General features: G+C 43.4%; 1 long non-coding RNA gene across 5 annotated transcripts in view; it reads right to left on the bottom strand.

Moving 5' to 3' along the window:
- Positions 1 to 5,884: 5,884 nt before the first annotated feature.
- The window catches only part of LOC135298474 (uncharacterized), a 46,308-nt gene continuing 30,600 nt past the window's right edge, over positions 5,885 to 21,592 (bottom strand). For 3 of the 5 annotated variants that reach the window (XR_010360463.1, XR_010360465.1, XR_010360464.1), the window contains exons 8-11: positions 10,616 to 10,747; positions 8,905 to 9,138; positions 7,411 to 7,784; positions 5,885 to 6,929 (exon numbers count right to left, since the gene is read on the bottom strand). This is a non-coding gene — a long non-coding RNA (uncharacterized LOC135298474). The remainder of the gene's footprint in view (positions 6,930 to 7,410; positions 7,785 to 8,904; positions 9,139 to 10,615; positions 10,748 to 21,592) is intronic. The other 2 variants (XR_010360466.1, XR_010360467.1) reach the window with 2 other exon arrangements.

Below are 21,592 nucleotides of genomic sequence, written 5' to 3'. Positions count from 1 at the left end.
ACAGCCTGAGAAAGAACATAAAATCTCCTACTACAGAGCTGGAGCTTGCAGGTAACAAGGGTTTGAAAGAGATTCATCCTCCTCAAAGGTGAATCTGTAACTGCCTACTGCAGAATTTCTGCAGCTCTTCCCAAACAATCTAATTTTGCTCACCACCAGCAATCTCATAGCCTGAACCCATCTTCCTGCTCACACATTTCCTTTTGTTGGAGTCATAGGCTGCTTTTTTTTTTTTTTTTTTTTTTTGTCTGCAGGTTCACTTTTCAAATTTGGGGCTGAAAGTGCTGGCTCCAGGATGACATCCTAGACGATATCCTAGGTGATGTCCCAGGCAACGGGAAGGAAAGGTGGGATTTGTGGTGGCTCCCCAGATGCCTGACAAAAGAGGAAATAGGAGGAAACATGGGAGGAAGGAGCAGTGAGTGATATCCACATTCTGGCATGGCTAGGAAGGGAGAAAGGGCACATCCACAGGGATCCTGGGGCTGAGCAAACATGAAAGCACAAACAGCTTTAAACATGGATGTGAGCAGACAGCCTGAGAGGAGGAAAAGCAGCAGCTCAGACACAGCCCCGAGCAGCCCTGGCTGCGGAGCACCGGGGTGTGCTCCTGGGGATCAGGGACATGCAGCTGCCTTGTCCCATGGCCCAGTGTCACTGGGGCTGTGACACCACCAGGCACCACACACAGGCCTGCAAAGCTCTTCTCTGGGCCCCTCAGCACAGCAGAGCTCTCTCACGGCAAACACAAACATTTCACCCACTCCCACCAGTTTGCCAAGTGTCCTACAAAACTAGTAAGCCCTGCTTCCCCCTCCAAATTCAGCTTTCAGGAAGCTGAACATCAGTGGGGTCACACTTCTTAATTTAAAAAAGAGAATAGAAATTATGGGTAGCCAGCATGAGCCTTGGAGGTGCTCCTGAGGTTTTCCTGCCATGGCTGCCATGCTGAAGGGAGCTGCAATTGATATTCATTATTTCCTTATTTAACCCGAGAAATAATTAGCTATCATGTGTCCCTCCATGGACACATCCAGAATGGAGTCATAATGTAGTCCATAAATAAACACAGCAATAGTTCACCAGCATGATAGTCTGACATTCCACAAATGAAGAAAGAAAGGACAAACCACCTAAAAAGGTTGTGTTATTTTTAAACTAGAACTAATTACATGTGTAAATAGATTAGCAACAGCAACAGCTCTGGACAAGCAATCAGACAGCTAATTACAGGGAAAATGCAACTGAAGGCTCCAGCAGATGAGCACCCGTCTGCTCCCCAGCCCAGGTGCTCGAGAACTCTCAGGTTTGTTTGTTTAGCTCTACAAATAATCTGTTCATGTAACCCAGACACAGCCACGAAGTGCAATACACAGAAGTGAAAGACAAGCTCAGCTCTCCCACAAACAGTTCCCTTCTTCTTTGTCCCACCACTGCTGTCAGCCCAGGGAAGAGCTCTTGTACCCACCCAAGCAGAGAAACTCACACGTGACCTCTGTTCCCTTTCTCCCATGTAAAACTTCTTTCCTGTTGGAAGAAAAATGGTATGACCCTTTACATGGGAACATGCCAGTTTTTTCCTGGGTTACTGCAGCAGCTCTTTTAAGATCTGCTGGTTTCCTGCACTAAATACAATATTTGAGAAAGGATTTTTTTCAGTAATTCACTCCCTCGAGAGAAATTTACAGCAACTAAACTAATTAGGCATGAGTCTAAGTAAACATGAAAATGCTGATATGCTTCCAAGTGCCTGCACCTAGTTAATTATGTTTTGGTTTATATTTATTCTCTCAGCCTGTATGAAAGTCTCCCATGTGGCAGGAGCACTGCATTTCCTTCCCATGTTCAATGCCACCTCACCTTCCACAGCTCCTGTCTCATCAGGAGAGGAGAGGCTGCCCCAGTCTGTGCCCCAGCAATGACAAAAAGGATGGGGACTGAGAGCTGTCAAATAATGGCTGAGTCACTGCTCCCGCCCCAGCTCTGTCTAAACCATTCCAACATAATTCCAACCATTCCAAACACTTTAACAACGGAGGTTATCCAGCACAGCTCAGCCCAGCACTGCCGGCCGGCGGAGAGGCTCCAAACGCAGCCACACTGCCAGGTCTGAGAGGCGGGGACTCCAGGGAAGGGCTGGGAACGGCTGAGGGTGAGGCGCGGAGCAGCAGGAGACCTTGAGCACACCTACAGCATCCGAAACTGCGCCTGGCAGCAGCGGGACCGTGCTGGGCCAGCCCCACGGGGCAGAGGGCACCGAGAGCCCCGCGCTGAGCTCCGGCCCCGCCGCCGCTGTGCCCGCGCTCAGCGCCCTCCGCAGCGCCGGGGCCGCCGGGCGCGGAGACAGCGCTGCCGGGCCCGGGGACAAACCCAGAGGCTCCTGGAGCTCCCGGCCCTGCCCCGGACACGCCCGGCTCGGCGGGAGGCACCAGGAACAGCTCGGAACGAGCTCGGCTCCAGAGCCGCTCCCGGCAGCTTTCCAAGGCACCCTCGCCTGGCCTGAGGCCTGGAGTCCGTCACAAGGGAAAAGCGGGGCCGGGATGCTCGGAAGGAGCAGCCCCTACACGTGTGGTGCAGGGCAGAGCTGGGCAATGCGTTTCCACTGTGAAAAACGCCAATCACTTGTTGTTGAAATTTAAAAAATTTAATAGTAATAAAATGGTTATAAAAATAGTAAAATAATTAAAATTATTTAACCCGAGAAATAATTAGCTATCATGTGTCCCTCCATGGACACATCCAGAATGGAGTCATAATGTAGTCCATAAATAAACACAGCAATAGTTCACCAGCATGATAGTCTGACATTCCACAAATGAAGAAAAAAAGGACAAACCACCTAAAAAGGTTGTGTGATTATTTTTAAACTAGAACTAATTACATGTGTAAAATAAATAATAATAATAATAATAATAATAATAATAATAATAATAATAATAATAATAATAATAATAGTAAATGGTAATAATAAAATATGTAATAATAATTGTAATATTATATATTTGTAATATATAATATAATATAATATATTTGTATATAATATAATATAATATATTTGTAATATAATATAATATAATATATTTGTAATATGTAATATAATATAATTGTAATATGTAATAAAAATGTAATAATAAAATTTGAACATTTGAGGTTAGGACAATATGAGACAATAAAAACAAAGAGATACGGACGTCCAGATACCTTTTTCAAGGCAACACAAGCCCGAAAAAGGACCCCCGTTAACAGAGGATTAACCCTTAAAAACAATCGCCTGTTGCATATTCATACATCTCATACATGATGCATAAATTCCATTCAAACACAGGATTCTGTCTGGTCACTGTCAACTTCTTCCTCTTAATCCTTATGTCGTCTTCCAGTCTGAGCGAGGTGGGAAGAAGTTAGTTTTCTGCTCATAAAGGAGCAATAAATTCCCTTTCTCTGAAAGATTTAGGTGTCCTGTGGCTCCTATCTGGTGCGAGTCCTTTCTTAAACAAATATCTTGCATACCATAGTTTCTATTTTAACATTATGTTATAACCTAAAACTATATTTACGAAAATTAATACAGCATAACTTTCTAACGTACACATACAATATTAATTTTAATACTTGCGAAAAGCCAATCATAAAATACACATTTTTCACATCCACAATGCCCAGGAATATTCCTCCCTGCCTCTGCTGTGCCAGCTCAGTGCACCTGCCCAGGGCCCTCTGGCCTCCCTCAGTTTTAGGATCACCTTCCCAGCTGCTCCAGGGGCCGGGAGACGCCTCCCAGAGCCCTAAGGAACTCCTCCCTCTGCCATCCCTCTCCTTCTCCTCTCTCCCAGCGGCTCCTCCAGCCCAGCCTCTGAGGAATGGCAGAGCCCGGCACACCAGGGGCTCCTGCAGCACTTCTGAACGCGGCCGTGTCACAGGGCTCTGCCAACAACACCCATGGTACCAATTCCTCCTTGGCTTTCGTTTCACGAAAATGCCACCAAGTTCTCTGTATGGACAAGTGAAACTGGAATTCTGTAACTCAGAAATCCCAGCTCTGCTACTTCACATTTTTCACAGACAAACAGAAAAGCATCACTTAGCTGAATACCTCTAAATATCTCTTTTACAAAGACATGTAACACAAAGTCAAGAAATGCAGCAGAAAAAGAAAATAAAACCAAATATTTTGGTAGTTATTTTCCTTTCAACTGTATTAAAAAGCCCACAAAGGTGCTCCTGAGGACACTAAAACATTGAATTTCTTACCTAAAAGATGTGCAAAGTCACGAATCAGGTGCCTTCCCTCTTTTCTAAGTCCTCCTTCATATTTCAATTCTTTGACATGTTTCCAGGTAATTTTAAATATAACTACTTACCTGTGGCACTAATACACTATATACACCCACTGTATATAACCTGAAATCCCAAAGGGTAAGATTTCACTCTGTGAGTATAATTTCTTTAGGGAAAAATGATCTCTCTTTTTTTCTACCTTCTTATCATGTTCTCAGAACAACCCCTAAATGCCAATCATTTCCATAAGTGAATGACCTGTTTTTCCAGCCTATGACTCCCAGCCTTGCCACGAGAGATGGTGGCTCCCAACCACTGGCTCTCAGCAGGGACCACTGTTTGCAAAACAGTCACATACTAAGGGCAGAGCAAGAATTTACACCATAAGCCTTAATTTAAACTCTTCCCTTCTCAAAATATTAATGTGATCTGGAAACAGTTTAACGATTAACACCAATTCTAGGGGGAAAAAAAAATCTATTGATAGATTTGTAGAAAGGGGAATGTTATTTCTTAGCCTTGTTTAAATTGTAGTTTACACTGGCTGTTTGTTGGAGATTTAGCATTGGGAGACAATTTGGCAATTAAAGCCTGAGACATTTTCTAGCTACCTGAAGTTCACATTCCAAGAATTAGAATAAAAACCCTGGCACTTAGAGGAAGAGTTGCTGAGAGCAGCTGATGGCTGCAAGTTACCATCAGCTTCAGCCCCCTTCAAACCCTCCCATACCAAATGGGAAACGTGATACTGAAACACTTTCATAAAAGCTTTTTACCTGCTCCTAAAAGTTATATAGATCACACAAAATGATCAGAATTCTTACAGACAAGAAAAATTCCAAACTTTTGAAGTCCGTGCATATTTACAATTGCTCCCTTTCCCAGTTGCTGCCCATCTGTAGTTAACAGCTATAAAAACAAAGTATCTTTAAAAAATGTAGCACACACCCGGTCGTGGTGTCACAGTCACGGCTCCAGCAGAAGGCAGGGGCGGTGGATGAGGAGCGCTGCTGTGGGATATCATTGGTCCTTTGCACCTTCACCCCTTGTGTCTATCCAAAGCGTTTTTATCAGTTTTCCAGTCACGTTACAGTGACAAATACAAATAAAATAACAAAAACTACAAAGTCCGTGGGATTTCAGGAACGCTCCTCAGCCGGGGCTCCTGCCTTCCCCTCACACACACATTGTGCATCTTTAAAGCTTGCTGGTGATTCGGGCAGAAATCATTGAGTCCGTTCACATTTAATGACTTCTTCAAGGGCTGTTTTACCACTTTTCGAGCTATAAACTCAATTATACGGTTTTTTGTCTCCACACTTCACGAAGAAATTTCCGCTCTGGAGCGCGGCTGCCACATTGACCGCAGCCGGCCGGGCTGTGCCAATGGCGGCGGCGCCGAGGCAGGGCCGGCCGGGCTCAGGGCGCTTGGAGCGGCAGCCAGGGCTCCCACCGGACCCTGGGATTCCCCACAGCCGCAGCAACGAGGTTTCCAGGGAGGCAGCCCGGGAGCAGAGCTGCAGGGACGGCAGCTCCCACACCTCGATCCCATTTTCATGCGGACTCCGGGAGGGGCTCCTGCCCTGGAGGCTGAGGCGGCTCCGAGCGGCCCGAGGGCTCGGCTCTTCCCCGCCACACCAGCTCCCACCGCCTCAGGATCCAAGCTTCCAGCAACCAGCACTGAAATATGCTGGGGTTTTTAAACGTCCTCCATCGAGACTCCCAAATTTAAGTGGAAAACACGGGATTCTGAGCAGTGGCACGGAGCCACCTCTGCCTGCTGGGCTGAGCCCTCAGCGACGCCCATCAGGCCTCAGAGCCACACAGCCCCTCAAACAGCAGAAACTGCTTTCTGTGTCCCTGAAACAAGTTTTTAAAAGTTATTTTTCTCCAAAACTTGGCATTTTATGTTCTTGATCATCCTGGAGTCTGAAGTAGAAGGCAGTATGTGTAGGCCTCCCATATGTTTGGACTGACACTTTCAGTGTTTTTTCCTTAAAAATTAAATCCTAATTGAAAGTCCCACAGAGAAGGTGTCGAGTTAAATTTATGACAAAGGTAGCTGCTTCTGCAGGTCGGTTTTCAAATCCATGGCTTGAAATGTGACTGACAGTGACACACGGTGACAAGAAAAGAGCTCCTTTGGAAGAACCTTTAAAAATCAGTGTTTTTATAATTGATGTCAAGTTCAGAAATGGGAAGACAAAGATGCTTGGCTAGTTTTCCATGCAGTTAGAGGCCATGCTTCAGAAAATTAGTTCCTCAGGAAAATGTCTCTAAGGGCAGCATTTAAGGATACGTTTAGGTCTCACAGAGATTTCAGCAACACTGAAGGCTGAGTACAGATGTAAATGCTGCTAAAAGGGTTGATAATTCTGACATGCTTTCAGAATTCACTGTGAAGGGAATATGCTTTTAAAAAGGGGCTCCATACCCCTAAGCTGTGCCAATGTTGCTGGCAATAATAAAGTGCTGGTATGCAGGCGTTTCTGAACCACAGTTAGAAAATTTCTTCTTAGCTGAAATTTGCTCTTTTCTTTTCTGTCTGAAATCTTCTTTCCAGTACTCATTTTAACTGAAATTAGTAGATCAGCATATTTTATCAACTGCTGGAGTTCCAACTCTGACTGTAATTAAGTTTAGGTCAGGTCCTGGAAAAAAAAGGACAGGCTATTTCAATAAATGAGTTTTAAAAGTCTTCATGTCTTAAAAGCAATATGTAACAGTAATTTACATGTATATTCAATCACCTTTTATACAGTTATTCTAAACAGAAAGTCTGGTTTTCCTTGTTTTCAAAAGAAATCACTAATTCTGAAGAATTTTCTTAAAGAGATCAAAATTGCCCTTAAAATAATGTCTCTGTATTTTGGGATTGTTTTATTGTCTTCTTTTTTCTTCTGCATTTCTTTAAACAATGACCAAAACCCAACTTCTACTTTCAAAACTTTTCTTTTCAAAAGCTTCCTTAACTTTAATCAACACATATGTTTTCTCCAGAGCCTTTCAGAAAACTCCATAACAATCAGAACTTGAATTCAAAATGAAAAATCCCCAAAACAGGAAGGTAGAAAAGGGAAGGGAAGACAGAGGAAGAAAATAAGCCCTGACAAAATGCAGGTTCTTTCTTACTTTAACACGGCAAACAAGTTTTTTTTCTTTTCCCAGTGCCCAGGAAAGGTTTCAGGACTGCTGGATCCTCAGGCACAGCCTGGTGCTGCTGGAGAATTGGTTTTAAAACCCAGTCTGTTGTTGGAGGGTCACCGCACTCCTTATGGTGTGGCAGAGGGGAAATCCACAGGAATGGTGGCAGCAGGAGTTCCAGCATTGTACCTGGCACCAGGAGTGTGTCTGAGCCCCTGGATCACTCACAGTGGTGATCATCCTGGCCTTGGGGCAAGAGGATGTGCTCAGTTGGGAGCTTTCCCAAGCAGAAATAATTGCCTCTTTTCTCAAAGACAAAATGCCTTGTTGCATTGACTGGAATGGTGAAAAATTCCAGGTACCTGGACAAGTGTGAAAGAGAAATAGAGATTAAAAAGTGCAGCTATTCTAATCCCCAAACTATTAACTATACATATTTCTATTTATTTATTATAGATAGGCTGTATCTCCAGGGTATATTTATGTGCCTGTAACTGATGAACATAACTGAAATTAAATGTAGAGATACAAAACCATGAGGGCTGTGTTTATAGATAAAACTTCAGTCAAATGTAAGTCACTGGTGTTGTGACTCTGTTAAAGCAGGGTAAGGTGAAAAGCAGAGATCCAGGTTTCCCCTCCAGTGCTGTGCTTCCTCCCAGAAGAGCCCAGAGAAATCAATTTATTTCTCAGAGCAAAAAATAGCTGAAATTGTACTGTTTCCTTCCTATTGATTCCTGCTCACTGATGAGCTTTACAGGGCCCTGATTTACATCCCACTCAGTCCATGTTATCAGTTCATTTATGGCCTACACCCAGAGCAGCTCATGACTTCACATGTGGATGTGACAGAAGCACTGATAGAACGAGGAGTTCATGAAGCTCAGGTACTCATTATTGGAGACTGGGCTGCTGAAAGGTGCCTTTTATCTGCACAGTGTTGCACACAGACAAGTCTCATCTGTTAAGCTGCAAAACTCGAGCCAGAGGTTCCAATCACAATCTAAATCTGCTTTTCCCAGGCCAAAAAAAAAAGGGAAGAAAAGAAATGAAATACAGGTGCATGAAGGCCTGTTGTTCCTAGGAAGTAAGAAGCACCTTTGGATGCTGAAATGGGCTGCTTTGTTTATTTAAGAATTCCTCCTTCCTGCTTGACTTCTGCCAAGAAACTGCTGTTGAGGCAGTTCCTTTGGTTGGAATTCTCAAACTAATCCCAGCTCCATTTTGTCTTATCTTTGCCATGAAATAAACACCATTGGTATCTGAAACAGAGCCACAAACAGCTCTGCTAATTATACTGAACCAGCACCTATATTTAAGCACCTTTTTTAGCATTATTAACTAAATAGTAAATGGAGTATTTACACAACATTAAAAAATGCAGATTACATGTATCAAAAAAATCTGCACCTGTCTGGAAACCATTACAACCTGTGAACCGTGTAGGTGATAAAGAAATGCAGTTAAGGCAGCCTTAACTACCTGGAGGTAGAAGTGTCTGACAAATGTTCTCTCTCAAGAGGGGCAAGAGTTACATGAAACCAAAGGGATCTGCAGTGTTCCTGGCAGGGGCTGCTATCAACCTGTAATCCTCCAACCCAAAACCACAGAAGGTGGAGGCAGCACAGACACATGGCCACAAGCCACATCTTGGATCCATGGATATCAGCAGCCATGAGGAATGGGTCACTGGGAACCAGCACAGAGCAGCAGCACCTTTGGAAAACAAAACAAAGGCCAAACAAATCAGCCTCAACAAACAAGGAGAAGTTTGTCCTGTTTTTCCTTAAATGAAAGTGTTCTGACAGTCATGACAGTACATCTGTGGTCTGCACAGACCACCCGTGTCCAAGTTCTACTCCTCATTAACATGGATAACAAATTTCTAATTTATTTTTTTATCTCATTTACAGGAGTGGAATCTTTTATTCTTGGAAGTATTGAATTGGGTGTTGAATATCATACATTATTCTAAGAGAGGCTTCATCAGAACAGAAGTTTTAGCGTAAATTTGGCTTATTCTTATCAAAACATGCATGCTATTGATGAAATTCCTCCTCCAGTACTCCAAAAAAGGCTGATAGCTTTGTATCTCCGTGTCTTTGGCACACTTCTGTAAAAGGGGGTAAAAAGGCTTCCCAGGGACTGTTCTGTTGTCAGCTAATCACATACACGAGGCACATTTACAGAAGTGGTTTCCATGACGTGATGATAATAAGGGAAATCATGGATTAGAATGCATTTCTTTTCAGCACTGTTCATTTTACTGAGTCCTATTAATGGATTTATTTCTCTTGGCAGTGTTATCTCAGTGCTTCACAATACAGCACAAACTCTGGATTTAATGAATAATTTAATTAATATTGCCTTTGCCTTTTCACAGGATTGTTAAGAAAAATATAAATACAAGATCGAGGAGTTGATCATGAGGTACCAGAACAAGGCCACTTCCTGAGAAAAGTGTTCCTCATTGCCTTTGGTTTCATTCTTTTGCTCACTTAATTGGTTTCATTCCCTTTTGGGCATTGAAACCTACTGTAAAATTACTGTACACTTAGGGTATTTTCTACAGAATAAATTAATATTGCCAAAACCCAAGTGGGAATAAATTAAGCCCTCCAACTGCTAATATCAGCTATTTCCTAATTTTTGAGGCACTGACTGCTGATATGGGTTTAATTGAATCCATTTGGATAATATGTATATTTCTTGTACATAGACAGCTTTTCTGAATTATCTTAATATGTGTTATACAAACTATGACTGTGTCTACAGGGAAAATGCATTACTAAAGTTGTTACTTAATAATTAATCAGATATTAATCACAGTTTTTTGTGTTTCCAGCCAGCTCAGACATTAATATTTTTTCAATATTTACCAAGGAGTGACATTTTTATACAGAAATAATCTTTTCCAGTAGATAGAAGTGTTGAAAATTTATACAGACAAAAGCCCTTTATTTCTCACCATTCTACTCAATAATTCTCTCTTCATTTTTGCATTGCATAAAATCTGTGGTTTTAATGAGCACTTTCATGGATGTATAGATATATATATATATATGGCTTAGAACATACAACCCTCATCAAAATCTGGGTTTTAATTTCAGACTACAATTCACATTTGCCATTTTAAATGGCAGCTCCTGTTTTTAGGCCTCCAATTAGCTTTAAATCCCTTTAACCCCACTACCTCAGAAGTGGGGATTTTCCCTCTTTTTCTTCTCCTGATCAAAAATTTTAGAAGTTTTTTGATGTCACCAGATCTGGCTTGTCCAGACAGCTGCAGTGGATGCTGACTCGGTGATCCTGGTGCTGTACCTGGCTGAAAAGTGGCAGATTTAGTGAGTGGAACGGGAGGAGATCAATGAAACACCTCTGTGTGCTGTTAGCCAAGTACCTCATATGCTGTGCACAAAATGTAGCACTGTAAAAGCTGGGAATAACCTTCCAATTGTCTCAAGCAGACATTAATCACTTGTTTTAATATCATTATTTATACTTGATAGAGGTCCAGCCAAGACCCAGTGCACAGCCAAGAAACAAAGAAAGATGGATGCACATTGTAAATATTAACTAACACATTTCAGGCTACAAACTCACTCTGTATCCCTCTCTTCCTGAAGGATTTATTCTCTGACTTAATAACTGTATACATCCTGTCCCATCATGGCTCTCCTTTCTGACAGCTCTTTTCTCCCCTCATGCTATCTCTCCCCAAGCTTCTCCCTGAATCTCATCCCGAACAATGCTATGTGCCCAAAATGGCAACAAAATTTCAGAATATTTCTGGAAGTCCACTGAAACAGCTAATTCAGCTCATATTTTCCCCCTGACCATCTCAGCAGCATACAGAACTATGGGGTGAACTAGGGATCACAGTGAAAACAGGTGTCATGTCTGGAGCTGACCTTTGTGGTACATAAACTACAAGGAAACAGCCATCCTTCCAAGGCTGGTGGCATTACCCTGATGTTCCCATGTGCCCCGGTGCACTCAGCTTTTTGCACAGTGCAAATGAAAAAGAACAACAACAATACATAGGATTTTTGTTTTTACAACAGGACTTCTCAATACATACGATTTTCAACCTGAGTTTTCATTTTGCTTTGCCCCTGTCTGTTTACTTCTTTCTTTCTGCATTTGGAATTCTCACATTTTAGCTTGTATCTGAATTCTCCAAAGCCTTTCCAGAGGATACCAAGAAAGTCAAACCTAAATCCTCTTTCTCTAAATGACAGAAGCATCTTAATAATTTTTATTCTCAAACCTTAGCACCAGTGGAGAACAAAAAACTTGATACAAGTCAGCAGCCTCCCAGATGGCTTATCACAATATTTACATCATTGCAGCAAGCCTCTCTTTGCCCTCAGAAGGGAAAACAGTTACATGGAATAGGATGAAGAATCTAAGTATATGGTGATTTTTTTTTTTTTTTTGGTGAGATTTTACTAAGAAACAAACATTTAACTTGACTCATAACTGGGGACCTTGCTGAAGTGTGCTATTAATCATCTTCTCCTGGTGAGATTGCTTTCCTGAAGTATTGCCTCAGGACCACAAATCCGTTAGAGAAAACACTGGAAATGCAAAGAACTGCTCCAAATGGATCATTCAAATAAATACCCAACTTGCGAGCTAAATTCGAAAGCTCTCTTCTATCCTGTAAATATATGGCTTTTCAGATATAACAGAGGTGTCTTTTCAAACAAGAGGTGTGTGCATAAAGCAATATTTGCAGACCACAGCACTCTAACATGCTCTGTAAAGTCAAAGCTAACAAGTTATAAAAAGACTGAAACTTCCTCTCTCTACCTCTTGAGCCCAGAGGAATAAGGTGCTTTCAGTTTGCTTTATTAACAAAGGTTATTAAACCAATCAATCCAGGAACTAGGACTTCTATGAATCAAAAACAAGCTTTGCTCCTGCATGTTGCAACAGCCTGTATGTCATTTAAATTAACTTGTAAATGACAGAAGTGCCCTGTCTCGAATCTGATCTCCAGAACACAGCTGTGTAAAAGACTCAAGGTAGTTTTTAAGTAAAACTTGCACAAAAGGAGAAATAAATGGTAACCAACTGTGTTTTGACACAGGCCACTTTCTCTCCATCAAGTTTGCTCAGAAGAATCAGTGGAGCACAAAAGGAGGCATCACAAACTCCCAGCACATTGACTGACTGGAAACTGCATTTTGAAAGACTGCCCACTATATCCACTAAATTTTTCTTACTCCTGCCTGGACTTCTTTAATTTCTTTGGATTTATTTCACAAGAATGACAGTCTTCAGAGAGAGCAGACTACAAAGGTATGTGAAAGGAGTAGCACTACAATAAATCCTGAGGAGAAATTTCCTGTGGAAGAGCACTAAGCAGAAGGATATGAAAGACCAGCAGCTTCTCAGATGCTGCACAAAGCTGGAATTATCTAGACCAAACAAAACACTCACAAAAATGGATTAGATGGGAAGTAAGAAGGTCAGAGATGATACAGATGCAACATGATTATTCAGCCTCTTTCGCTCTGGATTACTGGCAAAGAACACCTTGATTGTGTATTCCGGGTTGGGCTTCTCTTGAGCCACTTCCATTCATTAACTTAGAAATCTCACAAGCGTTCCCAAGAGCAGGACATGTGCCTCTCCCTGGGACACAGAGAGACCCTGTGACCCAGACAAGCTGTGCTGAGGGGCTCCTCCCATGGTTTACCTTCCCTGGGAGGCTGGGCCTCTGTGCTGGAGCTCCCTGAGCTGTGTTCTGTGACAGTCACTCTGTGCTGGAGCTCCCTGAGCTGTGTTCTGTGACAGTCACTCTGTGCTGGAGCTCCCTGAGCTGTGTTCTGTGACAGTCACTCTGTGCTGGAGCTCCCTGAGCTGTGTTCCTGTGCTGTCCTGTCACAGCCACTCTGTGCTGGAGCTCCCTGAGCTGTGTTCTGTGACAGTCACTCTGTGCTGGAGCTCCCTGAGCTGTGTCCTGTGCTGTCCTGTCACAGCCACTCTGTGCTGGAGCTCCCTGAGCTGTGTTCTATGACAGTCACTCTGTGCTGGAGCTCCCTGAGCTGTGTCCTGTGCTGTCCTGTCACAGTCACTCTGTGCTGGAGCTCCCTGAGCTGTGTCCTGTGCTGTCCTGTCACAGTCACTCTGTGCTGGAGCTCCCTGAGCTGTGTCCTGTCACAGCCACTCTGTGCTGGAGCTCCCTGAGCTGTGTCCTGTCACAGTCACTCTGTGCTGGAGCTCCCTGAGCTGTGTTCTGTGACAGTTACTCTGTGCTGGAGCTCCCTGAGCTGTGTCCTGTGCTGTCCTGTCACAGCCACTCTGTGCTGGAGCTCCCTGAGCTGTGTTCTGTGACAGTCACTCTGTGCTGGAGCTCCCTGAGCTGTGTCCTGTCACAGTCACTCTGTGCTGGAGCTCCCTGAGCTGTGTCCTGTGCTGTCCTGTCACAGTCACTCTGTGCTGGAGCTCCCTGAGCTGTGTTCTGTGACAGCCACTCTGTGCTGGAGCTCCCTGAGCTGTGTCCTGTGCTGTCCTGTCACAGTCACTCTGTGCTGGAGCTCCCTGAGCTGTGTCCTGTGCTGTCCTGTCACAGTCACTCTGTGCTGGAGCTCCCTGAGCTGTGTTCTGTGACAGTCACTCTGTGCTGGAGCTCCCTGAGCTGTGTCCTGTGCTGTCCTGTCACAGCCACTCTGTGCTGGAGCTCCCTGAGCTGTGTCCTGTGCTGTCCTGTCACAGCCACTCTGTGCTGGAGCTCCCTGAGCTGTGTTCTGTGACAGCCACTCTGTGCTGGAGCTCCCTGAGCTGTGTCCTGTGCTGTCCTGTCACAGTCACTCTGTGCTGGAGCTCCCTGAGCTGTGTTCTGTGACAGTCACTCTGTGCTGGAGCTCCCTGAGCTGTGTCCTGTGCTGTCCTGTCACAGCCACTCTGTGCTGGAGCTCCCTGAGCTGTGTCCTGTGCTGTCCTGTCACAGCCACTCTGTGCTGGAGCTCCCTGAGCTGTGTCCTGTGCTGTCCTGTCACAGTCACTCTGTGCTGGAGCTCCCTGAGCTGTGTTCCTGTGCTGTCCTGTCACAGCCACTCTGTGCTGGAGCTCCCCGAGCTGTGTTCTGTGACAGTCACTCTGTGCTGGAGCTCCCTGAGCTGTGTTCCTGTGCTGTCCTGTCACAGTCACTCTGTGCTGGAGCTCCCTGAGCTGTGTCCTGTGCTGTCCTGTCACAGTCACTCTGTGCTGGAGCTCCCTGAGCTGTGTCCTGTGCTGTCCTGTCACAGTCACTCTGTGCTGGAGCTCCCTGAGCTGTGTTCCTGTGCTGTCCTGTCACAGTCACTCTGTGCTGGAGCTCCCTGAGCTGTGTTCTGTGACAGTCACTCTGTGCTGGAGCTCCCTGAGCTGTGTCCTGTGCTGTCCTGTCACAGTCACTCTGTGCTGGAGCTCCCTGAGCTGTGTTCTGTGACAGTCACTCTGTGCTGGAGCTCCCTGAGCTGTGTCCTGTGCTGTCCTGTCACAGTCACTCTGTGCTGGAGCTCCCTGAGCTGTGTTCCTGTGCTGTCCTGTCACAGTCACTCTGTGCTGGAGCTCCCTGAGCTGTGTCCTGTGCTGTCCTGTCACAGTCACTCTGTGCTGGAGCTCCCTGAGCTGTGTTTCTGTGCTGTCCTGTCACAGTCACTCTGTGCTCCTTAGCAGGAGCACTAAACAGAGGCTCCCCCAAGATTTAAGTCCCCAAAGAAATCATCTTCCCCAGGTGTTGCATGGTTGGGGTGTAACACCCCTCACACTCCCAGCACCTTTCCAAGGCAGTGCAGTTCTGCACCATCCCACTGGCAGAGCCCATCTGAGCCTCGTGCTGCTGCAGCAAAGCAGTCTTGACCCTATTGATCACAAACTATTTACCTTAGGAAGGTACTTTACTAGACAAAGTAATTTAAAAAAATCCTATTTCAGTGTGGCAAAAAAAACCCCAAAACCCCAAACAACCTGTTTAATAAGTTTTAACCTGAATAAAATGGCCAGTTTGAGAAAAATTAAGTAATATGTCTAATAAAATCATGACATGCAATTTGAAGCTACAGTGAGCTGAGTGGCATAGGAGCCTGCATTTTTGATTAGAGTTCATTAATCTTGTTAATGACTTATTGAATATCATTGTAACACTTGATCCCAGTGGCTACACTGTTGTCTGCCTTAGCAAGCTCTTCCAAGAGCCCCGTTGAACTGGCAGAGTGTTTCTGCAGCCCATTCCCTGCAGCTCTGCAGGGAGCACTGCAGCAGATGTGCTTTATGGCTGGCCATGGTTTAAGAGGTCTCACATGGGTCTGACCTGAGCAGGAACATCTGGTTTTCCCTCTTCACATGGATAAGAGGAGTGTGTGTATACCCAGAGTAAGTTGCCTAGGAATGCAAACCATCAACTTTGCTTTCTCTAGTTTACTGTCCTGGGTTAGGCTGAAATCCCATTTTTAATGTAGAATATTTCAATAACTCTTACATAATACATAAGAGAATTTCTGTCCCAGGCTGAGGAAGTGCAAGCCCATGCCCTGTTTGGGGATTGCATTCCAGCAAGACAGACCCAGTGAATCTGATTTGAAATGAAGAAGAAAAAGCTGGCCTAGGACTACTTCCTGGTAATGCTTTTGCTGTCCAACCTGTCATGCACGTATTTGTTTCTTTGCAAGAAATTTACTGAATAGCAAAAGTGAACACACTCCTCATTTATAATGCCTTGTTTAAATGAAAATTTGACAAATTTAAGAATAACCTGGATACAGCTAAACACAAATAAAACATCATAGTGCACATTAAAATTAATTACTTCAGGTCTTCTTTCTAAGTGAAGCAGCAGCACTTGACAGTATCATTAAATACTATCAATACTATCTATTATCAACTCACAATTTGAGGAAAAACAAAAAGGAACATTTTTTTCCCTAAAAAGGGACAGACTTGTAATAAAGACAAAACCAAGCTACTTCAGGTAATCTATCACTACAGAAAATAACACTATTAATTGTATCCTAATTCATTTATCTCCAGTAATGACAAGATTAACAGCACTGTTACTTTATATTTTAAAAAATCTATTTATTAAAACTGGAATCTTTGTTCTAAGAAATGGGACTCAGCAAGGTATTGGTCTTTTTAGCTTTGTCATACCTACTATGAAGTGGCTTTTCATGCCAAGTCTTTGGATTTTTCTGAATTCTCCAAGCTGATTCCCATTCCCTCAATGGGCCAAAGCCTTCTCTGAATTTGTGGACTTTCCCCAGACATATTTTGTGGAAAAATGAAGCAAGAAATCACCTCCATCTAATTTCTCTCACAAACCCTTTTATCATTTCTACTCTCATTTATCTTGGTCCATGGGCACCCAAGATTGAATTAACAATAGATGGCAATTAATAATTGAAACACCTGGTCACATTTAAGAGGAAATTAACTTCCATTTTATCTCAGAGTCTTCTACCTCCCTACTGTAGTTTTTGCATTTCTCAGTTTCCCCCTTGCTCTTTTTGCTTATGGAAGTCAAGAATCCTGATAAAATGCTGAAGTCAGTGATATGCCTGCTAAAGCAGTTCCCTGGAAAGCATGCCATGCCAATTGCTTGGCAGAAATAAATATACTAATTAATTTTAGATCTGTAGGAACCAATCAAATGTTTGCCAGAGGAGCCTAAGCAGATAAGATGGAAACAAGCAAAAGCTGCACACCTGCTGCAATTGTTTGAGAGGGAGGATTCACATTTCACTAAAATACCACATTTTATGTTCCTGAGATTAATCCTATTACTCTTTGGCTGGAATCCTGATGCTGCTCCCATTTAGTGGACAGCACATTTAATCATATTTTTATACAGCTCATAAAGCAGATGAAGTCTCTTCTGTGTATGTCACCAAGTCCTGTGCTGCCACAGCTCCCTGTACTGGAGATGGAAAGTGCTGGTTTGGAGTAAAAGCATTTTGCAATGGCCAGAAGGTTCAGTCTGTGGCATGTGGCAAACCTTGCTCTCCTCTGGGGTTCCCAGCAGGAATGATCCCAGGGCTGTAAGAGGTTTGCTCCTTTGCTGTACCCCTCACACAAGTTATTGGATCATCTTTGGCATTTCAGGTGGCATGATCGGTCTCCTGAGACAAAATGGGAATGCTGCACCACTGCACCCTTCACCTCTCACTTGCACAACCCAGGCTGTCACCAGGGCTCAGCAGCACTGTCCCTCAGGGCACCAAGCACTTGGCTTTCCAGATCTTTCTCTGCTGAACATGGAAATCAGAAAGGATATTTACAGAATGAAGAAGCCTGAAAACTTTGGAAATGTACTTGCAAATAGTTTCTTATCTCTACAGTTATCTTTGCTTCTAGTTGGATATCGTTTTACTGGAAGTACATGACCTCTGATTTACTCTTTCCTTGCCCTTCCAGGTTAAATTCTGCATTATCCTCCAAATCTGTACATAGTTCCACCTGTGCTTCTGCCATGCCCAGCCAGATCTCACCACCTCATCTGACAGTCCTCAAGTAATTGCAAGCTCTTTTTTAGCACCATGTTTAACTAATGCCACTAAGCATTCTTCATTTTAAGAAAGAACAAAAAGCTCCTATAATATTTTGCTACTGTTGAAAAGCAAGTTTCCTGGCATTTTACATTTCTTACAGATGAAGGAAACCTCTGCAGCTCCACTGAGTTAATGGGATCTACTCACATCTAACTTGCTGACAGCAGGGGCACTTGTTTCTGTATTCATCTCCCACTGCACCATTTTCTGTGCTGTTCCCCCAGGATCAGTGGAGATCAAGAGGATGCTGACAGTCCTAACTCAATTCCAGCCAGAAAGTGTAGGAACTGGCCTGCATTGACCCTGGTGCTGCAGATCCCCTCCCACTTGGTGCAGGGAGCTGTGACACCTCTGACTGCTGTGTGGCAACCTTCCCCTCAAAGGAGCAATGCAGCTCTGCAGTATTGCCAGAGGATGCAAAAAATGCTCATCTGCCCTAAGAGACTCACCTGGATCTCTGCAGAAACCACTGCCAAAGCAGGTGAGATACGGAACTGCCACAGCTCCTGTGGTGTCCCTGAGTCACCACAAAGAGAGACATTTCCACAGATTTAACAACTGAACAAGGGGAAAAGGGGGCAGGGGGAAGACTCAAATGGAAGCTGTAAAAGCCCATCTAGAAAAGACACCAATAGATTTCATATGATGGCAGCTGCAGGAAATTCATTTATATCCCAAGGGAAAAGCAGTAGAAACCCTTCACACACGTACAACAAGACATTCAAACCCACTGAATCACCAAAAGGCAAGGAGCCCTTGCTCAGAGCTCTGGGCGTGAGCCAAGGGGCACGTTTGTTTGTATCAGTAACAGAACAGAAGCTGTTAATGGTGGCTGCTCATGGTGATAACTGAGCTCTCTTCTGTCCATATGTCAGGAACAGAATTTGATTTTCCATGTCTGCCTGAGCTGTTTCCTACTTCACTTATGCTACATCAGGCTGTGGGCACACAGTTGTCAAAACAGAAGAGATAACAGAGATGGAGAATAAATTGATTAGGGCAGACCTGCAAGGTTGGCACAGGAAGAACAAACTGGGAGAGGACTGGGATACTTCAAGAGGTGAAGCACAAGAAAGAAAGCAAATTTAAATGCATGTTTACTTTCCACAGTGCTTTGTGTCTTCAGGCAATTACTAGCAACACTCAGCAACGCTTCCAAAGGAAGCAGCCATTTAAGGAAGGAAAACATCAGCTAGTGCTCCAGTGGGTTACAGGCAGTTGCAGGCAATCCCAATCCCTCTGTGACAAGGTACTAATGATTGGCTGGGCTGCGAAAATTCCAGCCTCTCTTTCCTGAACTCTGCATATTTTTGTTTCACAGGCCGGGGACCAGAGCTGTTTTTATTCCCTCTCTTCTGCAATGGCAGGCACGGAGCACTGCCCTCAGCTGGGCTAACTGCATCTCTGTGTGTTTTAGACAGGGGGAGTGGACACTGGCCTGGTCCGGGACAGGGCTCTGCCCCCACTGAACAAAGATCATTCCTGGACCTGTTTCAGCAGGAATGCCCAGTTGGCTTCCTTCATCAGGAGCTTCCCAGCAACAGCAAAGCTAAACTGCAGAGCAGCGTCCCAGAACCCTCATGTCTCCATCTTCACTGAAGGTTCATCTAGAATTAATTCAGTACTTCCACAGCCGTGGAAAAGAAGCATATTTTTCTTAATGAATATAGATTTACTAAATTTAAGAAGTAAGTTTCTGAATTACAATTTAGGTAAGATTTTCAATTAAAAAACAGTGATAAAAATAAAGACAAGGTTTATCCCACTGCAGTACAGTCTCTCAAACCGTTCTGATCCATAAATGGTTTAATCAAGATTCATCTACCAGACCTTAATTTCACTGGATGACTCCATCATTGAGTTGATACATGAAACAATTTACATTAATAGCCACAATATTATCCTGATTATTTCTTTTATAATCAAAGCAGAAAAATATCCAAACCTTGCCAGAAACTGATATTAAAGGGTTTCTAAAGCCTCACATTTAAATAACTTTAAAATACTTTAACTGAACATATTTGGAAATGCAAATCTAATGGATTCAAAGGAAATCTCAGATTGTGTAAATTAAGCCAGAATTTAGGAAATCTAATCATAAAGCATTATTCCCCCCCCCCCCCCCCCCCCCCCCCCCCCCGCATCATTAGGAATTGTGAGGATACTTCTCTGAGCTGTTAGGAAGAAAAAATATTTTAAAAAATAACATATGCCATCACTTTCTTCTGCTTAACTTTTACATCATAGCTTATGTACAGCTTCATGGACCATATTCCTGGGCTCTATTAAAATCTAATTCCTGTGTGCAAGTAAAAGAAGTACAAGTACTCCATGAAAACAGTGGATCCAGGAGTGAAAACTTGCAAGGTAAAAGGAATAGCTAAAGCACAAGATTTAAAAATTTTAAAAAAGGCAAAAAGAGCATGAACTAATTAACATTCTAAGGATTAATTTAGGCACAGAACATCTGTTTTCACATGTCCCTCTGATGAGATCCAACGTGAGGCCTTGTGTTGGTTGGTTTTGAAGCTGTATTTTATTATCCAAGAAGAGGTTCTGAGTACAGACTTTGGTAGGGATTATGAATATCTTAGTAACACAGGGACCTCTGGGCCCCTTCTAACTACTCTTACGTCCTTTATTTCCACTTGGCTTGTATCCATACAGCATTCTCTATTCCTTGCTGAAACATTCTCCACCGGGCACATTTACAGTTTATATTCTATTTGAACAACATGGAATGTTCCATCCCTCATCTGCTTTCCCACAAAACAGGACATTTTAATTCTTCTTTCCTGTATATTCTGCTACACAACCAGCTGATCAGACAAAGCCCTTACCCATTTCTTTAATTCTTCTGCACTTGCTATTCCCCTAATTTAACAGCTTGCTTTCTAACAGCACTTCTCAAGTCTTGTTCACATAGGGCCAAAGAAGATCCCAGGGTTCTAACAATAAAGAAACCATCTGCAGCACCATTACAAATATTTCTTAATCTGAAAAGTTTATAAGTCCCCCGCTTGCCCTCCTGATTATAAATACAAAATAGAAACTCTTTTAAAATCCAAACAAATGTTCCTGGCGGATCTCTCTGCGGACAAGGATAGAAATCTAATGGATTTCTATCAGAGAATAGCCATGCAGAAATTTAAGTCTTTTAACACAGCAAATCTGACAAATCCACACTGACCAGGGTAATTAAACAATTCAGACTCAGTGATCAGCAGAAATAATTCATGCACACACAGAGCTGTCCTTGTAAATTCAGACTCAGGCAATTTCGTGAGCTCTCAGCAATGGTGGCACTGATGTTTTTTTACCTGCACCCATTCTATGTGGAACACATTCCTCAGGCTTTCAGCACTGGCCTACCCAGACCTTCTCATGAATAAAGAGTTATTTTCATTAATTAAGTGAACTATTCCCACCACAATTAGCAAGGGGCTTGTTTTCCTATCTGCAGGTAACACAAACTTGCAGGTCATTAACTCCTCTCCCTCCACTAGATAATGTCATTAACATGCAATAATGATGTTTTCCATTGCTCTGTGTTACTTCACCAAGCATCACAACTACAAGACAAAGCACTGAATTGACAGCAAAGTCTTTTCAACTCACCCACCCCCAGCCAA

Source organism: Passer domesticus, chromosome 4, assembly GCF_036417665.1.
Source record: "Passer domesticus isolate bPasDom1 chromosome 4, bPasDom1.hap1, whole genome shotgun sequence".
NCBI lineage: Eukaryota > Metazoa > Chordata > Aves > Passeriformes > Passeridae > Passer > Passer domesticus.
The sequence above is the reverse complement of the archived record's forward strand: the minus strand, read 5'-3'. Positions and strand labels throughout refer to the sequence as shown.